The sequence below is a fragment of the Macaca nemestrina genome, chromosome 8 (genome assembly GCF_043159975.1).
Source record: "Macaca nemestrina isolate mMacNem1 chromosome 8, mMacNem.hap1, whole genome shotgun sequence".
NCBI classification, from domain to species: Eukaryota; Metazoa; Chordata; class Mammalia; order Primates; family Cercopithecidae; genus Macaca; species Macaca nemestrina.
Window position 1 is genome coordinate 59381544 of NC_092132.1, and position 6784 is coordinate 59388327.

Genomic DNA, 6784 nt, shown 5'->3' on the forward strand with positions numbered 1-6784 from the left:
CCTTGTATAGTAATGCTGGTGTTCCTTACCATTATGTCAGGATATCACCCATCAGAAATGAGGAAGGTTTAGACAGCTGGGGTTTTCAGTGTGTGTGTAAGTGAGTGTGTGTATGTGTGTGTGTACATCTGTGAGCACGTGTGTGAGTGTGAGTGCATGTGCATGTATTCTGGTCATAGAGACACAGCTGGAGATTCCATTGACCTCTTAGTCACTTGCACAGTATGCAGAAGTAGGAGCTTGCTTCTGAGTAGAGTGATGCTGCACACGGGCTCCTCTGCTTCTGTATCCTTCGAGGCAGCTCCAGAGAAACCTGAATTTGAATCTCAGCTTTATCACTTATTAACTGTGTGCTGTAGTTATCTTCAATAGCGAGATAATATTTTTCCCTTGTCATAAGAGTGAGGTGAAGTCTAAATGAGGTCATGCATATAAGGTGTTCAGCACAGACGGAACCTTAATAAACCCCCAACACTTGGTTAAGGAAATGACATGCTTTTTCTAGGCTATTGCTCTGGATACAAAGCAATATTGAGAAAGGTCTTACTTGGACTCTTTTGGTGGCATTTTCAGAATAGGGCAGGACATTATCCAACTTGCAAGAGACTGCTAGCTGAAAATCATCCCATTTTATGGAGAACAGGTAGAAAATCCAGGAGGTGAAATGGAGAACATGTTCAACTGGAGAATTTTATTTCTTATGCATGTCAAATATGTTTCTTTCTCCTGCACTAGCTGTTCCTTCTGCTAGAAGAATATTTATATGACTGGCTAAACTTACTGTTCAGATCTGAGAGTAAATTTGCATTTCTCAGAGAGTTAGTTCCTGATCACCCAACTCAAAGTACTAACACTCTATCTAGTCCTTTTCTTGTTTGTTTTTCATGTTTGTTTATTTCCCTCCACTAGAATCAGCTTTTTGAGAGCTGGCACGTTGTTCATCTGGGTCACTGAATCCCAATGGGTTATTCACAGATGTATTTAGTACATAGTAGGTGCTCAAAAAATATTTCCTGAGAGGTTGTTTAAATGCACAGATCATATTTCAACTAAGAAAGTGAACAGAAGGAAGTTGGTCATTGACTTATTACTAGTAACTCACTACTCTCTATGTATGAAGATACCACTTACTGATGGTTATGAAGCAGATGCTCAATCATTTTTTTCTAATAAGCAGAAGGGCAAGGAGTCAATATAGTTTGTAGTGGAGGGTAGTCATGGATACTGAGAGTATGTTTTAGACACAATTTATCAATGGCCAGCCTCAGGCTGAGACAAAATATAACAGAGTTTGCCGAGGTCTTTCATGCCCAGGCAGTCAGTGCTCATATGTTCCCTGTAACTGCGTGCGTACCTTTCCCTGAGTCACCAGTCCTGTGTCTTAATGTTTTTTGCAGCACCTGCATTCTGCTCCTTTATCCTTCCATCAATCAGATCTTATATACTGTGTGTCTCTTTCTCAAGAAGCCTTGTGCAATTCATGGTGATGTCAACAGCAATGAATATTTCCTTCCCTCTGACTTCTTATGAAACCAGGATAACGAAACGAATTAGCATGTATTTTAACATCACTCTCCCTTGTTTGCTGTCTAGCTAACGAACAGTGAACTGGCTGAAGAAAGACCAGCATGAAACACAAAACTAGTTTGATGAAAAATTCAAGAATGAGCCAATATCCATTAAAAGATTGAAGAGGAGATGCTTTGGGCCCACCTCCACTGGGAACAGAAATTCCATTCAGCCAACACCCCCTCCATACCCATTGTCTGAAGGATGCACTGCTGTTGAGTCATAAGTGGGCTCCAGTGGCCCATGTTGACCCTTTGAAATGCCCATGGGACTGTCAATTTTATCTGTTCTGGGAGCAGCCAACCACAGCTAATTACAGGTCTATGGTATTAGTGGAACAAGCTTCAGCTTTTTACAATGACTTGATTGAGAACTGAGTAGATATAGAAGTGTTACATGTTTTTCTGTAATCATAATTATGTAATCTTATTTCATAATCATTAATAACATTTATTGACCAGCTAATATGTGTTGAGTATTTTTGTAAGTGCTTAACACGCAGTTTTTAAAAACTTAACTCCTTTTTACAGAAAGGGTTTACAGAACGCCAGAATGGGTAGGTGATTTTGCCAGAGGTCATTCAGGTAATAGGAAGCAAAGCCATTTGATCCCAGCTAGTTTGATCCCATAATCCAAGCATTAATCCCTGAACCACACTAGCTCTGGCAAGGGTACAAGTGAGCAGTGCTTACTAACTGACTTAAAACACAATAGGAATTATCCCCAATGAATTCCAACATATAAAATAAAGGGACAATTTTTCTTGCCATAGAAAATCTATTTGATAAGTATGAACAAGTAGTTCAAAAGTTATCAAAAATAATTTCTAATAGTTAAATTCTCTAAAAGAAATGGTGTATCTTATTAAGCATAGTCTCTAGGGCAAAGAACTGTACTTTGCCAATGGCCTCAGGAGGGCTATCATGGGTTATTTTTCCAGATGGATTTTCCATCTGTTCCCACTAGATGGTGCATGGGTTACACAAACACCCCCAATCTCTTTTTGAGAGGAAGTACCCCAAAACAAAAAGAAGAGAAATTGAGCAGAGAAAGGTGAATGTGGAATTTGGACTCAGTTGAAGATAGTAACACCCTAAACAGTGACTTGCTAACTATTGGATCCTGGGTTTTGAGTTCCATCTTTTTTTCCTTTCAGAATAAACACTAATAGCTACTTAATATGAGTTAAACAAAATGTGAATAATAGTCAAAAGCTGTCTGAGAGTTTGTTTAGTCACAAAACTGTGTTACCCATAATTGCAGCCAGGACTGGCATTTTGAAAAAGATATTGAGGAACCAATTCTAATGAGCCAAATAAATGCTTCCTTTAATTTTAATGTGTGTTTTCCAGAACAAACCAGAATCTGCGAATTGTTATTTCTTCCTAATTTTCCTCAATTCGTTTGTAATAAAATGGTCATGAATAGCCAGTTACCACTTTCTAATAATCATACAACCAATTATTATGATATTCTAAAATTTCAGATAGTTCAATGAATAGGACCAGAAAATTCTGGGAAATCCCTTGAGAATAAATTTTAAAAACAACAGTCACTTATTCTATTTGAACTTTCATGTCTTCTTCTACAAAATGAAGTAGCAGATCACCAAAACTCTTTGTAGACTTCTTTATGATCTCTAAAGAAAAGAGAACAGTATGGGTGCTTATACCCAGAAACACACATATGTACAGATACACTCCCCTGTTTGATTCTAAAAGAGAGTTATGTTCTGTTTCCAGAATCAGGAGTATGTGGAAACATTATTATGTTTGCCGAAAGGGTTAGAAAACAAAACCTCATTTATGTAGAAGAATGAGGTGGTAATTGGAATTAGGTACTGCGCAAGAGAGTATTACCATACATTGTATTTTTCTCAACTCATGTAGATCCTGTTTGAAGGCAAAAGATGGTGATGTGATTATAGGTACTAATGTGCACTTCTAGATTAATTTATTACTTTTCATCATATGAGAAGTTCTTTTCTTAACTTTTTTTCTCAGGTAAATCTATTTGATATCTATGTGCATTTAGTATCTCTAAAGACTGAGTAGAGCCATCTCCCACTTAATTAATTGTCAATCTCATCTAATTCCATTCATAAATGGGTCAATAAATATGCCAGCCCTGAGTTGTGCTGGATAATCTATAATTTAGTACAGAAGATAGAAAGCATTCAGTACAAGATTTTACGATATGTAAATGGTGCATAAATGGTTATTCATTTCCTTGAAAAGAGTTTTAGTCCCAGAAAGGAATCAATCCTTTATTGAAAATAAAAAGGACATTTGGTTGTAGTATCACCAGTCATTTTATATCAGAATACAATGCTTTATTTCCAAGAAAAATGGTCAATAATAGGCTCTGTACATCCCTTTAAAGCTGATTTTTCAGGAACAATAAAAAAGATTATGTAAGGTTTTAGTTAGCACTGAATAGTTTCAGCACCAGGTACCTGGGTGTTGCAGATGGAAGTCAAAGGAAAAAGAGGATTTTTAGATGCTCTCTAAAACCACTTCTGTATCTTAAATCTTCAAAGAAATAAGCTTGGTCTATAAATGAAAACAAGTGTTCCAAGAGTCTGGGCATGTCACCCAGTGAATCTGGCTATGCTAGAAATGCTCCCTTTTCTGAGGAAAAAAATAAGTGCTGGGTTCTATGACATGGCCAAAAATGGAAGGTTTTTTCTTAGCTTACAGTCTCTTGGGATCACATATCACTGTAACTCACTCAGATCCTCCAACATGCAGGAGATTGATCTCTACAGTGCTGGGTATTAAACCAGGTAACAGGCTCACTGAGGCCATCATAACTTTATTATAATGCCATTGTTTAGGAGTTAGTAACAAATAATGATGACAATTCAAAATTACTTGCATAACAAAAATATAACTAAAAAACAAACACACAAAACGCTGGCTAGTCAAGGAAATATCTAACACACCAATTCCTGAGAAAATCATCTAGTAGATAAGTCTTGCAGTTGTCATTCTATGGAGAGCAAAGGAAATTTCTGTGAGCTTTCCAAAAATGCTCCTTAGGGTATGCTAATATGGAATTATTTTCTTTCACCTATTTCCCGCAGCATATGCTTACTTGGAGGAAAGAGAACAACCCCAGTGATTGAGCGCTTAGATAAGAGAGCTAGTCTCTTGCTTACGGTTGATTAAAAGGAAGTCACGTAGTTGTGAAACCTTCAAACCCTAAAGGAAATGGGTGGTATTTGATGGGATAAAACCCACTGGCTGCCTTATATTACAAGGTCTGGATGACATCTTTTTAATTTCTGCTGCCTATTTCATTGACTTCCCAGGTCAAATGAGTGAGACCTATTAATAAGATGCTTCACACAGTCTAAGTTGTTGAGTGGTCTTGGATTTAGTATCTCTGATTTGATCTTAGGTCTTTTTAAAACAACATTGCTTATTTCGAATAAGCTTTGATTCTCCAAGTTAAAAACAAAACCCAAGAAACAAGTGAAGTATACCAATGAAATGTGTTGAAACCAAATGAATACTACAGAGAGACTGTAATTCTTTTTCACTCCAGTGATATGATTTTGTCAACAGGATTTTATTTTGTAGATAACTATCACTTTTAATATATTAATTTTATAGTTTTAAAAATCATTGTCTCTCCTTTCGCTCATTCGTGGCAGTGAACATATTTTTTGCACTTTTTTGTACTAATTGTAATAAAGACACCATAAATGGAGTGTACTTTGAATCCTAACAGAAATTGTATTGGTAAACATCGTAGATTTCCTCAGCATTATAATCTCTGGAAATAATTGATAATGTTGTCTTTATCAAAAACATATGAGCTCATATGTGATTACATGACCACCTATTACAGCATGGTACCAATCATGGAAAACAATTTCTTTCCCCTTTCAGAACTCTTGCTCTAAGAAGTTTGCCATATAAGACATGAGGGATGATCGTCACTGATTAGTCATAATAAGCAATAGCAGAAAGGTTATATGAGATCATATGAGTATAGCATTTGGTGATATACATATTATTAATATACTGTATATTTGTTGGGTAATTTATTTAGGTATACAGAGCATTGTTTAAATGTATTCTCTCATTCAGCCCTCCAAAGATATTCCCTCTTTTACATACGAACAAACTGAGTCTCAGATAAATGAAGGGATTTTCCCTAAGATACACAGATGGCAAGTGTTAGAGCCAAATGCAGATTTGTTTTGTCCATATCTCATGTACAACAATTGGAGTTTGGAAAATAAATATAGGACATAATTTCTGCCTGGAGGGAACGTGCAGTTTAGTTGGGAAAATGACTGATGCCATGATAACAACTTGTATGGTTGGTAAGTGAGCACAGTCCTGGCACTAGATAGACTTTGCAGCTCATGTAAAGCTGTTTCTTTGAGTTGACTAAAGTCATATGTAAAGTATAAAACAGAAAATCTTTGGACTGATCAAAGAGGCTGTTAGAGACATTTATTGTCAAAGGATCTAAGACAATCTGCGATATTTATATATCGCATAGTGCATCTTTTAGTCTCAATCTGCGATATGAAATGTCTTTTAGTCTAGACCTACCTCTATGCAAATATATAACATCCATAATAACATGTGTTTCCCCAGCAGCCATGCAACACACAATGTAACTACAAAGAGGAAGCCAGACTGTGTCCTTGAGACACGCATTGAGTTTTGCCTCCTAGATAGGTTTCTGGTAGGATCAATAAGTGATGCATGCACGGTATATTGATTAAACATGTTACTGCAAGTGACCTCAGGTTTCGGCCTATGTAAAATCACTAGTTGGTGGTTAATATTCAGCTGGGCTGTAAACTACAGCACAAAAGTGGGAACAGGGTTTGCAATCTGTTAATGTTTTCTTAAAGTCTTGTTAAGTAAGCGCTAAGTTCATCATTAATGGGAGCAACATAAATTGGGTGTTATGATTAACAGTACAACTCTGTACCTTTGTAAAAGGTTATCTTTTATGTCTTTTTGTTCATTAACATAATTGTGTGTTTTGAATAATTATAGCCAAGGGGGAAAAACTGAGAACTGCAAAAGTACTACTGCTTAGTCAAACAGAAAAGTAAGTACTCCAAATAAGACATGTAATTAATTAGAATACTATTGAGGCAGTTAAGTTTCTTTGGTGGGAAAAGAGATAGGGACAATTTAAATATAACTCAGTATCTTACTCTTTATGGAGACGATGGACATTT